The sequence below is a fragment of the Miscanthus floridulus genome, chromosome 11 (assembly GCF_019320115.1).
Source record: "Miscanthus floridulus cultivar M001 chromosome 11, ASM1932011v1, whole genome shotgun sequence".
NCBI classification, from domain to species: Eukaryota; Viridiplantae; Streptophyta; class Magnoliopsida; order Poales; family Poaceae; genus Miscanthus; species Miscanthus floridulus.
The window spans coordinates 22,685,044-22,709,859 of NC_089590.1; positions in this window are offsets into that span (position 1 = coordinate 22,685,044).

A 24,816-nucleotide genomic window follows, 5' to 3' on the forward strand; every position below is an offset into this window, starting at 1 on the left:
GGTCCTAGTCGGCTCTGGTTGCGCCAGTCGGAGGAGAGCAGTGAGTAGGGTTTTTGTGTGCCCTAGTCAGAGACATGGGGTTGGAGTTGGAGGTAGTGCTTTGCCAGGCCTTCCGGTCAGAGAGACCATCTGGAGGTGGGCTAGAGACCGAAGTGAGCCCTCCGGTCAGAAAGGTGGGCCAGAGTCAGAAAACAGGCATCGCTCCTCCTTGGCTAGACCTTCCGGTCGGTGATTGGATCACCCTTGTAGCCTGTTCTTCAGATACTTTGGGCTGACCCATGAGTTGAGCGTTTTCTGCTTGGGCTGAGCCTTTGTTGGGAAGCCGGTCCATGAGGGACCTTGGGTTTATGAAGCCGATAGGAGCCCCTGAGCCCTTGGGCGTGAAAGGATCAAAATGACCAAGAGGGGGGTGAATTGGGCTAATTCTAAATTTCTTTGCAATAATTAGGTCCTATGGTTAGCCCAATTAACCCCTTGTGCCTAGAAAGTGATCTAACGCACAAAAGTTTAGCAACCTATGTTCCAATCCTACTCTAGCATGGCAATTCTATGAATGTAAATGATAGGAATTGAATTACTCAAAGTAAATGCTCAAAGTAAAGTGAGAAGGAGGAACGCGGCGATGTTTTGCTGAGGTATTGGAGAGTCGCCACTCCCCACTAGTCCTCATTGGAGCACCCACGCAAGGGTGTAGCCCCCCTTGATCCATGCAAGGATCAAGTGCTCTCTATGGGTTGATTCTTTGACACTCCTTCATGGTGAATCACCCACAACTGCTCACAACTTGAGTTGGGTCATCCACAAGCTCCTTCGGATGATCACCAAGCTCCCAATCACCACCAAGCCATCTAGGTGATGTAGATCACCAAGAGTAACAAGCACAAACACTCACTTGACCACGACAAGCCTAATGAGAAGGGTGGATACACACTTTGCTACTCTTACTTTCACTAATGAGGGCTCTCTTTGGGATTCTCAAATCTCAATCACCTCACTAGGACCTTGCTCTTCTTGGCACTCTCAAAGGTGTTTCTCAGCTATTGAAATGAGCAAAAGTACCCCCACACACGAATGGAGGAAGTATTTATAACCATGGCTAAAAAACAAACCATTATGTGCTTCTACGGGGTGACCGGACGCTCCAGTCATGTTGACTGGATGCTTCGGTCAGTTCTCCCCAAACTCCAGTGTTTAAGATGTGACCGAACACTGGACAGCGTTCAGTCAACACTGACTGGACACGTCCGGTCATGATTTTCCCTCTCTAGAACCTTACTGGAGTCGACCGGACGCTGGGACCCAGTGTCCGGTCACTTCACCACTTAGTGTCCGGTCGCACCAGACGTTTTCACCTTGATCAAATGAACTGACCGGACTCTGTGCCAGTGTTCGGTAGCCCTAAAGCCAGCGTCCAGTCAGTATTTGACCCTCGATTCACTTCCAACTCTCGATCATATGTGAATGAAGTTTGCTCCAATGGATCTAAGGGCTTTTTAGGAGCTACCTAGTGCTAGATTTAGCAAGTGTGCACCACACCTAACTCACTAGACTCACCTAGATCAAGCTACCCATCCATACCCCTTTAATAGTATGGCCAAAGGAAAAACAAAGTCATAAACTACTATAAGTGTCTCTTCAACTCCAATCGACACTTAGAACTAGTCCATCCTTAACCTTGTCGTCCATCCTTTGCAAACCGAAATGATTTCCACCGTAGGTGCATGACCACCATGATAGCCCAGTCGATCTCCATTACCATGACCTAACTTAATTGCCTCTACAAAACACATGTTAGTCATAGTAATCATGTATTATCATTAATCACCGAAACCCAACTAGGGGCCTAGATGCTTTCAATCTCCCCCTTTTTGGTGATTGATGACAATGCCACCTTGAGTATGTGAAAGAGTTGAGGTTTTTAACATGCTTGGTTCATATAAGCTTTTGACAATAAGAACAAAGGAGTTAGGCAAGCTTATATGACCCAAGAGAACATGATGTACTCAAAAGATATGAAATAAGCATGAGTACAAGTAATAAAGCTCATTTGCATCGGAGTAAAACATGGAAGCAAAGCAAATGAACATAACACTAGTGATATGACATATAAAAGATTCAAAGTAGAGAGCACACATGTCAAATATTATGATCACATAGATATCACTATCACATAAATAGTTTGATGCATGAAAGTAAACACACACCAATGCATAATAGTGTATCACACAAAAACCAAATATAATAGATAAACTAAGCTCCTCGTAGATAAGTAGTCGCTCCCCCTAAGTCTAACATACTCAATCCCTCTTCCCCTTGGGTGTCAAACACCAAAACCTAAGGGTCGGTCAGCGGGGTTGCAGTAGACGAGTCGGGCGCTGAGGTGCGAGGAGCGAGCTAGAACTATGTGCCATCATCATCTAACCCTAAGCTCTGAGTTGTCTGACCCTATGTAGCTGGAAGTGATGATGAAGCGGTCTAGGTCGGATCAGGGACTGGAGCAGCCATAGACTATGTAGGTATCACTGAAGCAGGTGGCTCTGATGATGCAACAGAAGAAGGGAGTGACTCTATAGTCTTGGTAATAGGTGCAACTATAGAAGGACCTAGGACATGTAAATATGGTAGAGTAGGCTGCCCTATCAACTCACTGAAAGTCGCTCCAAGGCTCCTAGAGACTGAGGTATCTGGCACTAGCAGCGAAGAAGTCTAACCTAGTGTGAAGCCTGTCTGAAGAGGTGTGAACTATGGGGCTAGCACTAGTGAGGCAAACCACTAGGACACCTACTCTGTAGGTGAAGCAAACTATGCTGGTGGTTGTCCCTGACTCTGAAGCCCACTAGGCTATAATACAGGAGTCATAGAAGTGGTGGCAGGTTGGCCAATCTAGGGTGAAGGCTATGGGGGTGGAGCCCCAATAGCTATCAAAACTTGTTGCATAAACCTAAGTAGCTGCTGCTACATGAGAAGCTGCTGCTGATGCAAGGCCTACTGTTGCTACTGTATAGCCTGCTGCTGCTGCTGGATCGCCTGCTGCTGTCACTGGAACTCATCTTGCCAAGTCTAGAACTGTGTGAAACTAGCGGCGGTCTCCTATTCCTAGCGAGCCTGATCCTACCTCATCCGCTCAAGGATGGCAAGTAGAGCGGGGTCTATCTATGGTGTAGGTGGAGCTGAATTAGAGTTACCAGCCTCATGGTCATGTTGTCATGGAGGCATCTAAGGGATATCCCGGTAGTCCTCATCTAAGCTATCGCAGGGGTCGCTCTCGACCATCCCCTCCTACTCTATAGCTGCTATGCCCCTGATGGTCTCATCCTGCTTAGCTATAGTCTCTGGTACCTCTAGATGTCGGCTCGGCTGGCTAGGTGTCCTCACTGCACTATGACAGATCATCTGAGTCATGTTGTATGCAGGGAACTCTGTAGTAGCACCTCTATACTCTACTAGCATCTCAGGTGACCTTGCAGTAACTGCTCTATGGATCAAGAATGTAATCTAGTGAGCATATGGCAACTGCCTGTGACCCCTGAACCCCTCTGCAATAGTATCCTCCATCTCTGATAGAAAGAGATCCCAAATGTCAAACACGGTCTGCTGCATTAGAGAGTTCAGTAGCCATAGTTGTATGCGAGTCAGGCCCTCATGATACCCCAGCCTCAGAAGTAGTGTCCTCCTCATAATAGCATGAAGCGCTTAGCAGTGGGAGTGAGATCACTGGATGTCCTACTAGACCCCTCGCCGAATGGCTCTATGAAGCAATGGTGGACTAGATCTGTAGGGGGGCACCATACCGCCATGAGGGCGTCTGGGAGGCACTGTCTGTCCATAGCAAACCTCATATAGCCAGACAGGCTGCTCCTAAAGCCTAAGAATCTCTCTAACCCTAGAGCTCATCAGCCTATAATCTCTGCCTCTAAAAGCAAAGTGAATGAATCTGTGCTGTGGGTCAATCTAGAGTGAAGCATAGAACTGACGGACCCAAGATGGAACATATAAGCCTATCCATCCAAGTAAATCTATCAGCCCTAGCAGGTAAGCTAGGTAAGGGTGAATATGCTCTCAAGCTACTGCTATAATGGACTCAATGTTGCACACCCTCTGAGATCTGAATACAACCCCACTGTTAAGATATACATTATAAAAGTCTTCCTATAGTGGTGTGTAGAAGCCCTCTGAAGCACACTCATCCCACCTCAGTGGAAACCACCGCTCAAAGTCTACAAATCTAAGCTGCTATAACACCCTAGGTGTTAGCCTTGCATAAATTGACTTGCATTGCATGAGCATGAGCATCAAGCATTCATATTTAAGCTTTTACAATTGAAACACGTGATTGAAACATATGCAACATTGCTTGATATTTTATGTTTCTTTGTATATATGCATATGATCATGAGTGAATACATGTAAATGATGGATGTGAGTCACTAACACATATTAGCTACACATATGATGACTAGTGGAACAATGTTCATGAAGATCATTTTGTCTAATCTAGTACTTAAGTGATGCTATGCATGTTGACCTAGAAAGCTTTATGTGTAACCAATGTATGAAATGATTGTGTGACCTTACAAATAGCTTAAACATGTTTAGGATACCATTATGAACAACTTTTGTATTCATGGTTAGGGCTAAAATGGTCACTAAGTCATAGTCCATGTATAAGCCATCTTTTGAATGTAATGTGTTTGACCAAGTTTGAACTATGTCATAGAGACCTTGCATGGATTTGGTCACTAAAGCAAAGTCTTATTATTTGATGAGGGGAACAACTTTTATTTTTGGGTCATAGACTGGTTTAGCTCCTAACATGCTTGAATTAGACTCACAAGATTCAACAATTTACTGTTTTCAGCACTTAGAGAAATTTTCTAAGTCAAACCCTGACAGTGCTGACAAGCTCACATTGGTGATGATATTACTCGGTTTTGGTTGAGATTTAGCACATGATTCTTTAAGAGCAATTGGAGCTAGTACATAGGTCTATAAGTTTCATTTAGATTGTTTGCACTATGGAGCTAAGGATTTGCAGTTTGATTGCTTTGAAATCACGTCGTCAGTCGGTCTATCATAGTGCTGATGATTGTAATGAAAGCCCTCGGTGGCCAACCGGCCAACAGGCACTGCCCACCATGTGGTGGCCAGCCACGGCCGCGCACACCATCTAGAAGCTGTACGCTGGCGCTGGGCCCACTCATCAGGCCTTGACGGCCAGCAAGCCCTCAGCAATTCGCTTAAGTCACCACCGAGCCAACCATTCGCTCTCACTGCCTCCTCGCGCTTCCTTTGCCCATTGCACTCACCATTGCCATTGTAGATGCTCTGCTGAGCCCACCTGCGCTCACCGCCGCCACATTCTCCCATCCATTGCGCCCACAGCTCCGCCTCACTCTACTCTACCTTTCCTGCACTACAGCGTCCACAACCACGCGCATTGGTAAGCCATGTTTCGCCTTGCGCCACCGTAGGTGTGCCTTTGCTAGAGCTCCGCCATGGCCACCGCCGTGGCCATGCTTCGTCGGAGCGCCTCAAGCCGCCTAGGATGCCTAAATAGAGTCACCTAGTCACCGTGATGCTGTAGCGCGTCCCGCCTGGCATCACCATGGCTGGTGATGACTAGCGCACCACAAAGCAACGCCGCCATGCCGCCATGGCCAGCGACGAGCATGCTCCAGCACACCTTCACTATCGCCACCTAGGTCATTCGATGCGCATTGCTCTATAGAACATGTAGGTCCACTTGTCATCGTCGGTGAGCTCGTCGTCGGCGAACTCTAGCCACGCAAGTGTTGAGCAGCACCGCTGCCCTACTTTGTTTCACTGACAGATGGGGCCGACTGATAGTGGGTCCCGCCTATCAGCGACTGTACAGTAGTAGGATAGTTCATTTATTTCCTATTTAGATGCAATCTTTGAAAATGGATAAGTTGAGCTATAGAGATCCAAATTTTGTGAACCAAATTTTATAGTGTTCCTTAGGAAGTGTAGTATTTATGAAAAATATGATATTAGCATTTGTAGTAGAGTTTCTAGAAGATTTAAAATGAATCTTGAAATGTGTTTTTAAATGTATGCAAACTTTGTTTAATTTATATCTAGAGTTTCTGTGCTTCAAAAATTATGAAATTTATATGGTGAGCTTTTCTTGATAAGTATAAGCTTTGGTAAAAATTTGAGGGTCAGTGCATGAATAGATTTTTAGTTATAGATTTTCCTTTTATAATTAGGAGATCCTTGTATGAAATTTTATAAATTATTTATGAATCCAATACTCATGAAATTTGTTGGAGGTTGTCCTAGTACCATATGGACGCTAAGAAAAATATAAAATCTATTGTTTGACACTTTTCACTAGGGTTTCCTATTTATGCTATTTTAAGCCTTTATGCCTTATTATTTTTGCATAGGATGTTTTACTTGCTAAAATGGCATGAAATTTTTACATTAGTCTACCGGTAGCACTAGTAAGCCACTGTAAATTGTTGAGAATTCATGATGTATATTTGGTATATGTTTATTATTTAACCTTAGTATTTTAGTAAATTGATAAAGGCATTTAAATTATTAGATTGTGATTAAGCATGATGTTTTCTATGGTTCTTAAGATGCATAGTAACTGTTGGTGTCAATGGTAAGGCTTAGAAGCCATTGATTGTATACAAATAACTAATTATCGCTTTATCATTCTAATACAAGACTGCATGTATAGTTTTGATGGTGTGAATGATTTCATATGGATAATGGTCTCTTCTGTAAAACTGGTTAATAACAAAGTTGTAGATAACTTACTAATCTACCTCGTGTTAAATTTTCACAGCCATAGGACTTAGGGTTTTTGGGTTCTAGCTGTTACAAGTTTGCTGTAGGAAAGGTTTACTTTCTGGATAGATTTGATTGAATGATTTGTTTGCCCTACATAACTCTTGAATCACAATGAGAGTATTAAAATAAAGTTGTAGACAATTTTATAAGCTTTCCAAAAAGTCTAAGATCACCTCATTTGGATAAGTAGAACTTTAGTTATGAGTAAAATAAGTAGCTGCTGTTTTGTGGTATAGTAAATGCATTGTTGAAGTAGTTGATTAAATAATCAAGAAGAGATATGCACATACTCAGTAAAATGTGATGCACTTGTTATTACTTTAACGCCATTTTGTTAAGAATGCTTACAAGAATCCATTCATCATGTATCATCATACTACACTTGTCAACATGTATGCATTCGCAATATCTTATGCCATACTCATGCATCTAGGATTGACAGAGGAGATAACATTGCTGGAGTTCAACGAAGGAGAGGAATGGGACCAACAGGAGATTCCTCAAGCCACAGCTCCTGAAGGTGAGGAGCAGAACCTAGAAGAGCTTCTAGAGTGCCCTAACCACCACCCCACTTCATTTTTGAAAGGCAAGCCCCGGAGCATTCTAAGTCTCCCAAATATTTTACAAAAATTTACTCGAGTCCTTTATGATTGATGCATTAGGTTATAAGAGTTGATTGGAACCACTTGATGCATATGAATTCCTTGTCCAAAATTACTACCTTTAACCCTATGTAGGTCCAGGATCGAATATATGCTTAGCCATGCTTAGATGGTAGAAGTCAGGTGATTTCCTGTCACCTGCGAGATATAGGTAGATACCAAAGCACAGTTGGCTATATTTACTATCGTGGAAAAGAACCATGGGGTAATGTATATCGAGGCCAGATGGAGTTTATGGTAGGTTGACTCATGTGATTCCATTTATGTCGATTAAGGACCATACCATTGTTGGACCTTTTGACAAGATTGAACGCATGCCTATCACTTAGCTGGCCGGATAACTCATCCGACTGTGAAGCCGAGTAGCTCAACTCAGGCCAGGCCCCGCTCTATAAGAGTGCGCACTCTGGATGCTAGTAAGGATGTGTAGGGATCTAGACTAAGCCCAAGGGTAGGCTAGGCCTGAATGTCCTGGCATTTGGTTGTCCCTGATTGTGCGGCGCTGGGCGTACCCGCAAAATGTGTACTTGAGTTGTACCAAAGGTGACCTAAGGGGACTGTTGATCTATTCTGCCTGGGTTTGTGTTAGAAATAAATTCCCAGCTGGTTGAAATCGATTCAAATCGTCGTCTCTCCTGGATAGTGAGAAACTTGGCTAGCTCCAACCTCGTAGTAATTGTACTATGGAATAGGATGGTTCGAATGAACATGGAAGTACAATACCTGCTATGGTTACTATTGTATGCTCTTAAAATGATATACCACATGTTTGGCATAGGATAGTTGCTAATTTAGAGATGGATAGTCATAATTAACTTGGTAATAGAATTATAATTGTATAACTGAGTTAATCTCTTTTTATGCAAAATGTTGTCAAGCTGTCTCCACTTATACAGCCTTGCATAATCCTTGGAGTCATTTTATTTCTTGTTTATGATGGGTAAGTCTAGATGAGTACCTTCTCGTACTTAGGGTTTTATTTCCCATTGTTGCAAATGGCACTGTTTATCATGGTTATTACAAGAGTTGCTTCTATCCTGCTGTGGATGAGGAGTAAGCCTTGGGCAGGCTTCTTATTTAATCCTTCAACATGCTTTTATGGACTGTGATCATATGTTGGCACTATATCAAACTATGTTGGCAAATGCTACTTTCAAACTTAATTTGCTTCCGCTTTTATCTATCAAACTTGGTTTGTAATAACTTTGTTTCATACTCTGATGATGGAAATGTATCTGTGAACTTTATGTAATATGTGACATGTATGTTGAATCATGTATGATCTTGGTTGTTTTGAATCATTTATCGAGACCCATCGTGGTACTCGATGGACTACCAGGTTTATATGGGTTCAAGTATGACAATGCGACCGCTTATGGGCTACCATTGTACTTGTACTCTTATAAATTGGTCGGTTCTGTGACAGCTGGCATTAGAGCAAGGTTCAACGTTAATTGTCACATGTGTATTTAAAACAAAAGTTTTTGTTTTCCAAAACCCTTTCTAGCAACTGATATCTATATAAATAGGTATTTGAAATCTAAAGTGTGCCTGTGATCACTTTCCTTATGCCCAAGTTAAGGACTATTAGGTGGCTATTTAAGTACTAACTTGGGGGTTTTAATTTTGTCATCCATATGGCATGCTATTGTATGGATGCCATTCATTTGAATGGTAATGTATGGATCAAATGCCTCTACGCCAAGGTAAGTTGATGAGTGGCATGACCACAAGATGTGAGCGTGCGGTCGGGGAGAGTTAGCTTTGGTACGACTATGTATGCATGCTTGCATGTGTATGTGGTGCGTATTTAATTGTGGGTATAAACTGTTATCGTGTAGCTTTGATATAGAAGTATATGTATGGGTATACATATATGGAAGTATTTAGATTTACATTCTGCATATTTAATTATGGGATTGGGCTGAAATGAAACTCTTATGTAGGTACAACTAACAACGAAACGTGTAGCTCGACTAGTTACGCTATATATGAGAGAACATATGTATGCCACCGTATATGTCGTTAGAAATAATTTTTCCTAAGTTTGTGAGGATGTACGGAACGAGCATGCATCATGATAATTATCATTCAAATAAGTACATTGTTCCTCCCCTTATAAATTTCTCACTCGGTTATGTAACTCTTATCCATTATGGCCTTATCTCACAAAAAGTTGTACATGTTGATGGTACATATGGCAGCAGTAGTTGGATGTGAGAATTTCCTGATGGTTTTCAGAACACCTACTCTACTGTGGAGAGTTTTGCACTTTGCGGGGTACCATGAACCGCCGCTTTATCATTGGAATGAAGAGTACTTGGAGGGATAGCCATGGTACGAGGTGTGGCTAACTATACCAACCCGCACATAGGCACCCTTCTGGCAGGAGTGGAAGGTGGAATCAAAAGGGAAAACTCCTTGGGAGGCTACCCAAGTAGTGGCCTTTGAGGTTTAGAGTCAAATCTGTCAGCAGCATGGGGATGCACTTATCGGCAGTGCCACGGGTATGTTTCCTTGGGTGGATCCGTCCACTACAATATGGGAACAACGCAACCAAAATGCATTGATCCGAGATCAGGATGAGCGGGCAAATAGCTCTAGTCCTGCTATGATTGCCATGTTTGCGGTGATGAAGATGTTTTATACATGCCAGGACACCAAGGATTTCTGGTAGGAATCATACACCACTTGCATGGACAAGCTCATGAGAGCTGAAGCCGCATAATGTAAGCTCACGAAGTGTGTGCTTAGGCATAAGAAAGCCACAAGTAAAGCCTGATGGGAATCTGACCAAGCCTATGCAGCTTTGGGCCATCTCCATACCCAAATGGAGCAAGTGGATCAATAGAGAGCAGTAGCCTAGGAAGCAAGAGCTGATGATCAAGCATTGCTTGTAGGACTATAGGAGCAGTCAAAGGCCACCCATGCTAAGGCATCTACAGCTATACGCCAGTGAGATGTAGCCAACAACCATGCCGCTTCAGCAAGGATAGAACGAGATAGGCACCGCGACATGAGTAATGCGCAGGACCAAGCTGAAAGGGGCTTACATCAGCAGCTTGCACAAGCTCAGCTTCAAGTGATGGACCTTCAGCATGAGGTGCATTATTTGAAAAACCATCTGAACCCAATCCTTGATGGGGAAGAAGATGGTCCTAATATGGAGGACGAGGAAGAAGTGGAGCCCGAGGAAGGAGTTGATCCTATCTCTGACCTCGATAGTGATCATGATGAGGATTAGATTGCCTAGTGCTTAGTAGAAATGATTAATGTATGATCGATGGTTATGTAATGGACCTATAGTTTGAATTTGGTGTTGGTGATTGGACTATCATGTAATATTGTTATTTGCATGACTATCGCACATTTGGTTAAACGCTAATGCAAATTCCAGTTAATTTTATCAGTGATCATGATTTGAATGTTAACGTGCTATGAGTCTGATAAGTGATCAAATTGGTGGTGTCGTGTTGCAAGAATGAATTATTATGCCTCTATTTTTATTGTATGAATTTGAGATTGTCTCCAGTAATTTTAGTTTGGCATGATTATAAATTCATCAGTAATCTTTTGACATCAACCAATAATCGCTTATTGTTGCAACTTCGCAGATGACTCGCACCCATGCAGGAGTTAGTAGCAGCCATGATGGCAATGACGGTGACTTACCACCACCGCCACCGCCGTCTGCTCCAGAGTTGTTTGCCCAATTCTTGGGAAGCCAAAGAACAATGGAGGAAGCTCTGCGCCTCATTGCGTAGAACATAGCTCGTGGCCATCCACAACAACGAGGGCCTAAGCCTAATTAGCATAGTACCTTCAAGGAATTTCTAGATATGAAGCCTCCTATCTTCAAGGTGGCAGAGGAACCACTACAGATGGACAAGTGGCTCAACACCATTGAGCAGAAGTTTCGTTTGCTAAGAGTCACCGAGCACCTGAAGGCTGAGTATGCGTCCCACCAGTTGCAGGGACCAGCAGGGATCTGGTGGACACATTTCTTGTCCTCTCTACCTACTAATGCGTGAGTAACATGGGAGCAGTTCAAGTTGGCTTTTCGGGGGCATCACATTCCCCCAGGCCTAATGCGCATGAAGGTGGCTGAATTTATGAGGCTCACCCAAGGGACAAAGACCCTTACAGAATATATGCATGCATTCAATAACCTATCTAGGTATGCTCCAGGTTTTGTGGATACCGAGAAGAAAAAGATAGAAAGCTTCAAGCGGGGTCTTGGCACCAAACTGATGAATATCATGGCCAATTCCAAGTGCACCACCTATAACGAGTTTATCAGTGATGCTCTGACCCAGGAAAATAATAACAACATGCATGCGACAGCTAAGGGTTGTAAGAGGGCATTTGAGGCAGGTGCCTCTGGATCTTCATAGTCTAGAGCTCCTATCACAGCTAGGCCACCATTCCGCCCACCTACACCCAGTTTAGGCCTCCACCCCCAAAATCTTAGAATAGTAGGCCTTAGAAAGTGTTCCGTAAGGCATTCACTATTGCCTTACCTAAAGGGAATGGCGGTCAAGGAAACTCCATAGGACCTAGGAGTAATCAACCTTGCTACAACTACAATCAAGTGGGTCATTGGGCCATGGAATGCACCCACCCAAAGAAGAATGCCAATCAGAATCAGAACAATCAGAGGCAGGCGAACTCAAGGGAACATCCGGGATACGTGCACTATACCGCTATTGAGGAAGTGCCCACTGGAGAAGTTGTCACGGCTGATATGTTTCTTGTCAACAAGCATGCCGCTATTGTTTTATTTGATTCGGGAGCTTCTCATTCATTTATGAGTCAAGCATTTATGAGTCAAGCATTTGCATCTAGACATGATCATAAAATCATTGAAGTAAGCAAGGGTGGTTATAATATAAGTTCAGCTGGGGCTACTATTTCTACAAATAAGATAGTCAGGAACGTGCTCATCTCTATATTAGAGAGGGAGTATACAATAGATTTGATAATATTGTCCGAGTTATCCATAAGTGTAATCTTAGGCCTGAATTGGATGAAGGATCATGGTGTTCTCATTGACACTAGCACTCATACTATTATGTTGAGAGAACCCAAGGGAGGAAATGCTTTTCTAGTACCACTCTCCCAAAATTTTGAACTCCAACACTTAGCGTGTGCTATCCAAACCACTAACCTTTGTGATATCCCAATGGTTTGTGAGTTTTTAGATGTATTTCCAAAGGAGTTACTAGGTTTACCACCTGATAGGGATGTGGAATTTAAGATTGAGTTAGTGCCAGGTATGGCACCTATCTCAAGAAGACCCTATAGGATGCCACCAAATGAGTTAGCAGAACTTAAGATTCAGTTACAGGATTTGTTGGACAAGGGTCTTATTCAACCTAGTTCATCTCTGTGGGGATGTCTAGCATTGTTTGTAAAGAAGAAGGACAAGTCCCTAAGAATGTGTCTGGATGACGGACCACTCAATGCTGTGACCATCAAGAACAAGTACCCGTTGCCTCACATAGACATCTTGTTCGATCAGTTGGCAAAGGCAAAGGTATTCTCCAAGATTGAGTTGAGATCAGGCTATCATCAAATAAAGATCAGGCCAGAGGATATAACTAAAATTGCTTTTTCCACTAGGTACGGCTTATATGAGTATTTGGTTATGTCTTTTGAACTAACGAATGCTCCTGCCTACTTCATGTACCTGATGAATTCTATCATAGAATTGACCAATTTATAAGAGTACAAGTACAATGGCAGCCCGCAAGCGGTCGCACTGTCATACTTGAACCCATATCAACCCGGTAGTCCGTCGAGTACCACGATGGGTCTCGATAAATGATTTACAACAACCAAGATCATACATGATTCAACATACATGTCACATATTACATAAAGTTCACAGATACATTTCCATCATTAGAGTCTAAAACAGAGTTATTACAAACCAAGTTTAATAGATAAAAGCGGAAGCAAATTAAGTTTGAAAGTAGCATTTGCCAACATAGTTTGATATGGTGCCAACATACGATCATAGTCCACAAAAGCATGTAGAGGGATTAATAAAGAAGCCTGCCCAAGGCTTACTCCTCATCCACAGCTGGATAGAAGCAACTCTTGCAATAACCATGATACACAGTGCCATCTACAACAATGGAAAATAAACCCTGAGTATGAGAAGGTACTCAGCTAGACTTACCCATCATAAACCAGAAATAAAATGACTCCAAGGATCATGCAAGGCTGTATAAGTGGATATAGCTTAACAACCTTTTGCATAAAAAGCGATTAACTCAGTTATACCATTATAATTCTGTTATCAAGTTAATTATGACTATCCATCTCTAAATTAGCAACTATCCTGTGCCAAACATGTGGTATATCATTTTAAGAGCATACAATAGTAACCATAGCAGGTATTGTAATTCCATGTTCATTCGAACCATCATGTTCCATAATACAATTACTACGAGGTTGGAGCTAGCCAAGTTTCTCACTATCCGGGAGAGACGATGATTCGAACCGATTTCAACCAGCTGGGAATTTATTCCTAACACAAACCCGGGTCTACTAGCCAGGATAGCCTTAGGTCACCTTTGGTACAACTCAAGTACACATTTCACGGGTTCGCCTAGCGCCGCACAATCATGAACACCAAATGCTAGGGCCTTCAGGCCTAGCCTGCCCATGGGCTCAGTCTGGCTCCCCACACATCCTTACTACCATCTAGAGTGTGCACTCTTATAGAGTGAGGCCCAGCCTAAGTTGAGCTACTCGGCTTTATGGTTGGAATGAGTCATCTGGCCAGCTAAGTGATAGGCATGCGTTCAATCTTGTCAAAAGGTCCAACAACGGTACGGTCCTTAATCGGCACAGACGGAATCACATGATTCAACCTACCATAGACTCTGTCTAGCCTTGATTTACCTTACCCCATGGTTCTTTTCCACGATAGCGAATATAGCCAACCGTGCTTTGGTATCCACCTATATCTCGTAGGTGTTAGGAAATCACCTGACTTCTACCGGTCTAAGCATGGCTAAGCATATATTTGATCCTGGACCTATACAGGGTTAAAGGTACATTTCTGGACAAGGAATTTATATGCATCAAGTGGTTTCAAATCAACTCTTATAACCTAATGCATCAATCATAAGGACTTAAGCAATATTTTGTAAAATACTAGGAGACTTAGAATGCTCTAGGGCTTGCCTTTCAGAAAGTAAGTGGGGCGGTGGTCGAGGCACTCTAGAAGCTCTTCTAGGTCTACTCCTCACATTTGGGAGCTATGGCATGAGGAATATCCTAGTGGTCCCCTTCCTCTCCTTTATTGAACTACAGCAATGTTATCTCCTCCGTCGATCCTAGATGCATGAGTATGACATGAGATATTGCGAATTCATTCATGTTGACAAGTATAGTGTGATGATACATGATGAATGGATTCTTGCAAGCATTCTTAACAACATGGTGTTAAAGTAATAACAAGTGCATCGCATTTACTGAGTATGTGCATATCTCTTCTTGATTATTTAATCAACTACTTCAACAATGCATTTACTATATCACCAAATAGTAGCTACTCGTTTTACTCATAACTGAAGTTCTGCTTATCCAAATGTGGTGATCTTGGACTTTCTGGAAAGCTTATAAAATTATCTACAACTTTCCTTTAATACTCTCACTGTGATTCAAGAGTTATATTGAGCAAACAATTCATTCAATCAAATCTATCCAGAAAGTAAACCTTTTGGATAGCAAACTTGTAACAGCTAGAACTCAAAAACCCTAAGTCCCATGGCTGTGAAAATTTAACACAAGGTAGATTTGTAACTTATCTACAACTTTGTTATTAACGAGTTTGACAGGAGAGACCATTATCCATATGAAATCATCCACACAATCAAAACTATACATACAGTCTTGTATTTGAATGATAAAGCGATAATTAGTTATTTGTATACAATCAATGGCTTCTAAGCCTCACCATTGACATCAACAGTTACTATGCATCATAAGAACCATAGAAAACATTATGCTTAATCACAATCTAATTATTTAATTGCCTTTCTTAATTTAATTAAATAATTAGGGTAAATAATAAACATATAACAAAGGTGCATCATAAATTCTCAACAATTTACTGTGGCTTACTAGTGCTACCAATAGACTACTGTAAAAGTTTAATGCCATTTTACCAAGTAAAACGTCCTATGCAAAAATAACATGGCATAAAGGCTTAAAATAGCATAAATAGGAAACCCTAGTGAAAAGTGTCAAGCAACAGATTTATATTTTTCTTAGCATCCATATGGTACTAGGACAACCTCCAATAAATTTCATGAATATTGGATTCATAAATAATTTTAAAAATTCATACAAGGATCACCTAATTATAAAAGGAAAATCTATAACTAAAAATCTATTCATGCACTGACCCTCAAATTTTACCAAAGCTTATACTTCTCAAGAACAGCTCACCACATAAATTTCATAATTTTTGGAGCACAGGAACTCTAGATATAAATTAAACAAGTTTATATACATTTAAAAACACATTTCAAGTTTCATTTTAATTCCTCAAAAAACTCTACTACAAATGCTAATATCATATTTTTCATAAATACTGCACTTCATAAGGAACACTACAAAATTTGATCCACAAATTTTGGATCTCTATAGCTCAACTTATAAATTTTCAAAGTTGCACACAAAAATAGGAACAAGTGAACTAGCCTACTGCACTACTGTCGCTGACAGGCAGGACCTGCTGTCAGACGACCCCACACATCAGTGAAACAAGAACAGGGCACGGCACTCCATCGACGCAGTTTGGCCATAGCTCGTCGCTGGTGAGCTCGCCGGCGATGGCAAGTGGACCTCCACATTCTATAGAGCAATGCACATCGAGTGACCTAGGTGGTGGCAGTGGAGGTGTGGTGGAGCATGCTCGTCGCCGGCCATGGTGGCACGGTGGCGCTGCTCAGTGGTGCGCCGGTCGTCATCGGCCATGGCGAAGCTAGGCGAGGCGCGCAATAGCATCATGGTGACCTAGTGATGCTATTTCAATGACACAAGCCTAAAGAAAAGCTCCGACGAGCTCCAGCCACGGCGCGGTGGCATGGAGGTGAGGACGTGGTGGTGCGGGTCCCCGTGTTCTGCGCCGACAAGACCACTAACGGCGGTAACACCATAACTTAAGCTAACACCCATCCTAACCAAGCCCGAACGCCAATAGCTAGAAGGAAAGCGCATGTGAGTCGAGCGCTGGCGACTTCACCATGGAGGTGGCCATGGCAGCCGAGGTTCCAACGAGAGGGGAAAAGGCGAATACGCCCTCACTGAAGCTTAATTGACATAGCCAATACGTCAAGGCGGTGGAGGTGGATGTGGTGTAGCTATGGGTGAGATGGAGATGGTGGCTGTGCGGTGGAGCGCACGCGAGGCGATGGCGGAGGTGAGGCTGTGCTCAGCAGTGAGGCTGTGCTGCTGTGAATGGCGAAAGAGGAGATAGAGAATTGAAAACGTGAGCGCGTGGATGGAGCGGCGAGTGCGGGACGCGATATAGTGCGCTTTGGCCTAACATGGCTGCGCTAGGTAGGACACCGGCGACATATGGCCTCCACCGGCTCCATGCGGCGTTCATGCGCTGGTGACGGTCAGCCACTATTGGCCAGGTTCAGTTCAGTTCAGCGCCCGCGATGCAAGCCTGACAGCGTAGTTTCAAGCATCAACATCTCTAGGCCCGTTGCTTGTTAGTGCAAACAACCTAAACATAAATTGTAGACCTATGTACTAGCTCCAATTCTTGTTTAGAACTCTAGTCTCAATTCTCAACCAAACTCGAGTTATATCATCTCAAAGTGACACCTGTCAGACTATCCGCGCAAGAAGACTTAGAAAAAATTTCTAAGTGTTGAAAACAAGGAATTGATGATTCTTGTGAGCCTAACTCAAGCATGTTAGGTGCTAAACCAGTCCATGACCCAAAAATAAAAGTTGTTCCTCTTGTCAAGTACTACAACTTTGCTTTAGTGACCACCTCCATGCAAGATCTCCAGCACATAGTTCAAACTTGGTCAAACATGCTACATTCAAATGATGGTATACACTTAAACTATGGCTTAGTGACCAAATTACCCCTAACCATGAATACCAAAGTTTTTCATAATGATCTTCTAAACATGTTTAAGCTATTTGTAAGGTCACACACTCATTTCATGCATTGGTTACACATAGAGCTATCCAAGTCCACATGCATAGCATCACTTAAGTATTTGATTAGACAAAATGATCTTCATGAACATTGTTCCACTAGTCATCATAAGTGTAGCTAATATGCTTTAGTGACTCACATCCATCATTTACATGTATTCACTCATGATCATATGCATAGATACAAGGAGACATGAAATAACAAGCATGTTTCATATGTTTCAATCACATGTTTCAATTGTAAAAGCTTAAATATGAATGCTTAATGCTCATGCTCATGCAATGCAAGTCAATTTATGCAAGGTTAACACCTAGGGTGTTACAACCCCTCCCCCTTATAAAAATCTTGTTCCGAGATTTGCAAGACCTACCATTCTTGGAAAAAGGTGGGATAAACCTCTCGTAAATAATCCTATCGTTCCCACGTAGCATCTTGTTCACTGTGATTGTTCCACACCACCTTATAGAACTTAATGATCTTACTCCGTGTTACTCTTTCCATCTCTTCTAACACTCGGATTGGCTTTTCTTCATAGGTCAAATCTGATTGGAGCTTTATGTTCGTGGGTGCAATAGCTTCTTCTGGTACACAAAGACATTTCTTCAACTGAGAAATATGGAAGACATCAAATATTGCACTCATCTCTGGTGGAAGTTATAACTTATAAGCGACATTTCCTTTCCGTTCCATAATCTTGTATGGCCCTACATATCTAGGTGCAAGCTTCTTTTTCACTCCAAATCTCTTCACCCCTTTCATGGGTGATACTTTCAAGTATACATAGTCACCCACTTCAAAAGTCAGTGGTCTTCTTCTTTTATCAGCATAACTCTTTTGTCTCGATTCAGCTACCTTCATATGCTGTTGGATAATACGCACTTGCTCTTCAGCTTCATTGACAAAGTCAATACCAAAGTATCTCCTCTCACCGGGCTCAATCCAATTTAATGGAGTTCTACATTTTCGGCCGTACAAGGCTTCAAACGGAGCCATCTTGATGCTTGCTTGATAACTATTATTGCAGGAGAACTCAGCTAAAGGTAACCATTTCTCTCATGAACCTTTGGAAGATATAATACAAGCTCTTAGCAAATCTTCTAAGATTTGGTTCACTCGCTCTTTTTGTCCTAAAGTTTGAGGATGGTATGCCGAACTTCTGATCAATTTAGTTCCTAAAGCCTGGTGCAAGTGTTCCCAGAAACGAGCTACGAACTATGGTCGTCGGTCTGAGATTATGGTCCTAGGTACTCCATGTAGTCTCACGATCTGAGAAACATATAGTTCGGCGTATTTCACTACGCGATCCGTTGTGTTACCGGTATAAAATGTGCTGACTTGGTGAGACGATCTACAATGACCCATATTGAATCATGACCTTGTTGTGTCATTGGAAGACCTGTGATAAAGTCCATACTGATTTCTTCCCATTTCCAACCTAGAATAGGCAATGGCTGAAATAACCCAGCAGATTTCATATGAATAGCTTCTACTCTACTGCAGTTATCGCACCTAGTGACATAGGCTGCGATCTCCTTCTTCATCTTAGTCCACCAAAAATAGGTTTTCAAATCTTGATACATCTTACTACTACCTGGATGGATAGACAATTTGGATGAATGAGCTTCCTCTAGAATTTGATTTCTAAGCTCACGGTCTTTCGGTACCATAAGTCGGTCCTCAAACCATAGTACACCCTTTTTATCTAATATAAAATGTTTGGATTCTTGCTCTTGCATTTTTCTCTTGATGTGACTTATACCTACATCTGTCTACTGTAGCTCTATGATTTTGCTCTGAAGTGAACAACTGATAGTGATATTGTGCAGTACAACAGGATGTAACAAATTGAAGCCATCTTCCAACAATGCTTCCTCAGTGTGGCAATGAGATTTCCGATTGAGTGCATCGGCTACAACATTGGCTTTCCCAAGATGGTAATGCACTTCCAAATTGTAGTCCTTAATTAGCTCTAGCCATCTTCGCTGTCTCATGTTCAGCTCTAGTTGAGTAAAGATATACTTGAGACTTTTGTGGTCAGTATATATATGGCATATATTGCCCAACAAATAATGTCTCCATATCTTTAATGCATGAACAACTGCTGCAAGTTCTAAATCATGCGTGGGGTAGTTGACTTCATGCTTTCTCAACTACCGAGAAGCATATGCAATAACCCTTCCTTCTTGCATGAGCACACACCCCAAACCTATACCTAAGGCATCACAAAATACATCAAAAGGCTTCTCAATGTCGAGTTGTGCTAAAACATGAGCTGTAGTTAATAGAGTCCTAAGGGTGTGAAAAGCTGCTTCACACTCTGGTGTCCAATTGAACTTTTCATCTTTCTGTAGTAGCCTAGTCATGGGCTTAGCTATCTTTGAGAAATCTAGGATGAAACGATGATAATATCTTGCTAACCCTAGAAAACTCCGAACTTCATGAACCGAAGTCAGGGCCTTCCAATCCATGACCTCTTGTACTTTTGATGGGTCCACAGAGATTCCATTTCTTGATAAGATATGACCTAAGAAAGGTACTTTGCTCAACCAAAATTCACACTTGCTAAATTTTGCATATAGCTTATGCTCCCTCAATCTAGATAGAACAATCCTTAGATGCTCTGCATGGTCTTCCTCAATTTTTGAATAAATCAATATATCATCGATAAACATGACCACGAACTTGTCAAGCTCGGGCATGAATACCGAATTCATCAGGTACATGAAGTAGGCAGGAGCATTTGTTAGTCCAAAAGACAGAACCAAATACTCATATAAGCTGTACCTAATGGAGAAAGAAGTCTTAGGTATATCCTCTGGCCTAATCTTTATCTGATGATAGCCTAATCTCAAGTCAATCTTGGAGAATACCTTTTCCTTTGCCAACTGATCAAACAAGATGTCAATGCGAGGCAATGGGTACTTGTTCTTGATGGTCACAACATTGAGTGGTCTGTAATCCACACACATTCTCAAGGACTTGTCCTTCTTTACAAACAATGCTAGACATCCCCATGGAGATGAACTAGGTTGAATGAGACCCTTGTCCAATAGATCCTATAACTAAATCTTAAGTTCTGCTAACTCATTTGGTGGCATCCTATAAGGCCTTCTTGATATAGGTGCCGTACCTAGTACTAACTCAATCTTAAATTCCACATCCCTGTCAGGTGGTAAACCTAGTAACTCCTCTTGGAAATACATCCAGAAACTCACAAACCACAAGGATATCACAAATGGTAGTGGTTTGGATAGCACAAGCTAAGTGTTGGAGTTCAAAATTTCGGGAGAGTGGTACTAGAAAAGCATTCCCTCCCTTGGGTTCTCTCAACATAATAGTACGAGTGCTAGTGTCAATGAGAACACCATGATCCTTCATCAAATTCATTCCTAAGATTACACTTATGGATAACCCGGGCAATATTATCAAATCCATGTATACTCCCTCTCTAGTATAGAGATGAGCACATTTTTGACTATCTTATTTGTAGAAATAGTAGCCCTAGCTGAACTTATATTATAACCACCCTTGCTTACTTCAATGATTTTCAGATCATGTCTAGATGCAAATGCTTGACTAATAAATGAATGAGAAGCTCCTGAATCAAATAAAACAATAGCAGGATGCTTGTTGACAAGAAACATACCAGCCATGAAAACTTCTCCAGTGGGCACTTCCTCAACAGCGGTATAGTGCACGTGTCCCGGACATGCCCTCAAGTTCGCCTGCCTCTGATTGTTCTGATTTTGATTGGCATTCTTGTTTGGGTGGGGCATTCCTTGGCCCAATGCCCCACTTGACTATAGTTAAAACAAGGTTGATTACTCCTAGGTCCTATGGAGCTTCCCTGACCACCATTTCCTTTAGGTAAGGCAATAGTGAATGCCTTACGAAATGCTTTCTGAGGCCTACTGTTCTGAGCTTTTGTGGGTGGAGGCCTAAACTTAGGTGTAGGTGGGCCGAACTGGGGCCTAGCTATGATTGGAGCTCTAGACTATGTAGATCCAAAGGCACCTGCCTCAAATGCCCTCTTGCGACCCTTAGCTATCGCATGCATGTTGTTATGATTTTCCTGGGTCAGAGCATCACTAATAAAGTTGTTATAGGTGGTGCATATGGAATTGGCCATGGTCTTCATCAGTTTGGTGCCAAGACCCCACTTGAAGCTCTCTATCTTCTTCTCCTCGGTATCCACAAAACCTAGAGCATACCTAGACAGGTTATTGAACGCATGCATATATTCTGTGAGGGTCTTTGTCCCTTGGGTGAGCCTCATAAATTCAGCTACCTTCATGCGCATTAGGCCTAGGGGAATGTGATGCCCTCGAAAAGCCAACTTGAACTGCTCCCATGTTACTCGCGCATTAGCAGGTAGAGAGGACAACAAATGTGTCCACTAGACCACTGCTAGTCCCTGCAACTGATGGGACGCATACTCAGCCTTCAGGTGCTTGGTGAATCTTAGTAGATGAAACTTCTGCTTAATGGTGTTGAGCCACTCGTCCGCCTATAGTGGTTCCTCTGCCACCTTGAAATAGGAGGCTTTGTATCTAGAAATTCTTTGAAGGTACTGTGCTGATTAGGCTTGGGCCCTTGTTGCTGTGGGTGGCCACAAGCGGTGTTCTGCGCGATGAGGCATAGAGCTTCCTCCATTGTCGTTTGGCTTCCCAAGAATTGGGCAAAGAACTCCTGAGCAGACGGCAGTGGCGGTGGTGGTAAGTCACCATCATTGCCATCATGGCTGCTACTAGCTCCTGCACGGGTGCGAGTCATCTGTGAAGTTGCAATAATAAGCGATTATTGGTTGATGTCAAAAGATTGCAGATGAATTTATAATCATGCCAAATTGAAATTACTGGAGACAATCTCAAATTCATACAATAAAAACAGAGGCATAAAAATTTATTCTAGCAACATGACACCACCAATTTGACTCATAGCACGTCAATATTCAAATCATGATCATTGATAAATCAACTGGAATTTGCATTAGCGTTTAACCAAATGTGCGATAGTCGTACAAATAATAATATTACATGATAGTCCAATCACCAACACCAAATTCAAACTACTAAGCACTAGGCAATCTAATCCTCCTCATGATCACTATCGAGGTCAGAGATAGGATCATCTCCTTCCTCAGGCTCCACTTCTTCCTCGTCCTCATCATCATCTTCCTCCATATTTGGACCATCTTCTTCCCCATCAAGGATTGGGTTCAGCTGGTTGTTCAGATAGTGCACCTCATGCTGAAGGTTCGTCACTTGAAGTTGAGCCTGTGCAAGTGGCTGACATAAGCCCCTTTTGGCATGGTCCTACATGTTACTCATGTTGTGGTGCCTATCTCATTCTATCCTTACTGCAGCGACACGGTTCTTTGCTGCATCTTGCTAGCGTCTAGCTGTGGACACCTCAGCATGGGCGGCCTCCAACTGCTCCCGTAGTCCTGCAAGCAATGCTTGATCATTAGCTCTTGCTTCTTGGGCTGCTGCTCTCTATTGATCCACTTGCTCAATTTGGGCATGGAGAGTGCCCAAAGCTGCATAGGCTTGGTTAGATTCCCATCGAGCTTTACTTGCAGCTTTCTTTTGATTGCGCACACACTTCTTGAGCTTATGCTATGCAGCTTCAGCTCTCATGAGCTTGTCCATGCAAGTGGTGTATGATTCCTGCCAGAAATCCCTGGTGTCCTGATGTGAACAAAACATCTTCATCACCGCAAACATTGCACTCATAGCAGGACTAGAGCTATTTGCCCGCTCATCCCGATCTCTGATCAATGCATTTTGGTTGCGTTGTTCCCATATTATTGTGGATGGGTCCACCCAAGGAAACATACCCGCTGCACTGCCAGTAAGTGCATCCCCATGCTGCTAGCAGATTTGACTCAACCTCAAAGGCCACTACTTGGGCAGCCTCCCAAGGAGTTTTCCCTTTCCACTCCTGCCAGAAGGGTGCCTGTGTGCAGGCTGATATAGTTAGCTGCACCTCGTACCATGGATGTCCCTCTAAGTACTCTTCATTCCAATGATAAAGGGGTGGTTCATGGTACCCCACCAAGTGCAAAACTCTCCACAGTAGAGTAGGCATTCCAAAAACCATCAGAAAATTCTCACATCCAGCTGGTGCTGCCCTCTGTACCATCAACATGTACAACTTTGTGTGAGATAAGGCCATAATGGATAAGAGTTACATAACCGGGTAAGAAATTTATAAGGGGAGGAACAATGTAATTATTTGAATGATGATTATCATGATGCATGCTCATTCCGTACGTCCTCACAAACATAGGAGAAATTATTTCTAACAACATATACGGTGGCATACATATGTTCTCTCATATATAGCGTAACTAGTCAAGCTACACGTTTTGTTGTTAGTGTACCTGCATAAAAGTTTCATTTTAGCCCATCCCATAATTAAATATGCAGAATGTAAGTCTAAATACCTCCATATATGTATACCCATACATATACTTCCATATCAAAGCTACCCGATAACAGTTTATACCCACAATTAAATACACACCACATACACATGCAAGCATGTATACATAGTCGTACCAAAGCTAACTCTCCCCAACCGCACGCTCACATCTTGCGGTCTTGCCACTCATCAACTTACCTAGGCGTAGAGGCATTTGATCCATACATTACCATTCAAATGAACGGCATCCATACAATAGCACGCCATATGGACAACGAAAGTAAAACCCCCCATGTTAGTACTTAAATAGCCACCTAATAGTCCTTAACTTGGGCATAAGGAAAGTGATCACTAGCACACTTTAGATTTCAAATACCTATTTATATAACTATTAGTTGCTAGAAAAGGGTTTTGGAAAACAAAAACTTTTGTTTTAAATACACATGTGACAATTAACATTTAATCTTGCTCTGATGCCAGCTGTCGTAGAACCAACCAATTTATAAGAGTACAAGTACAATGGTAGCTCACAAGCGGTCGCACTGTCATACTTGAACCCATATAAACCTGGTAGTCCATCGAGTACCACGATGGGTCTCGATAAACGATTTACAACAACCAAGATCATACATGATTCAACATACATGTCACATATTACATAAAGTTCACGGATACATTTCCATCATCAGAGTCTGAAATAGA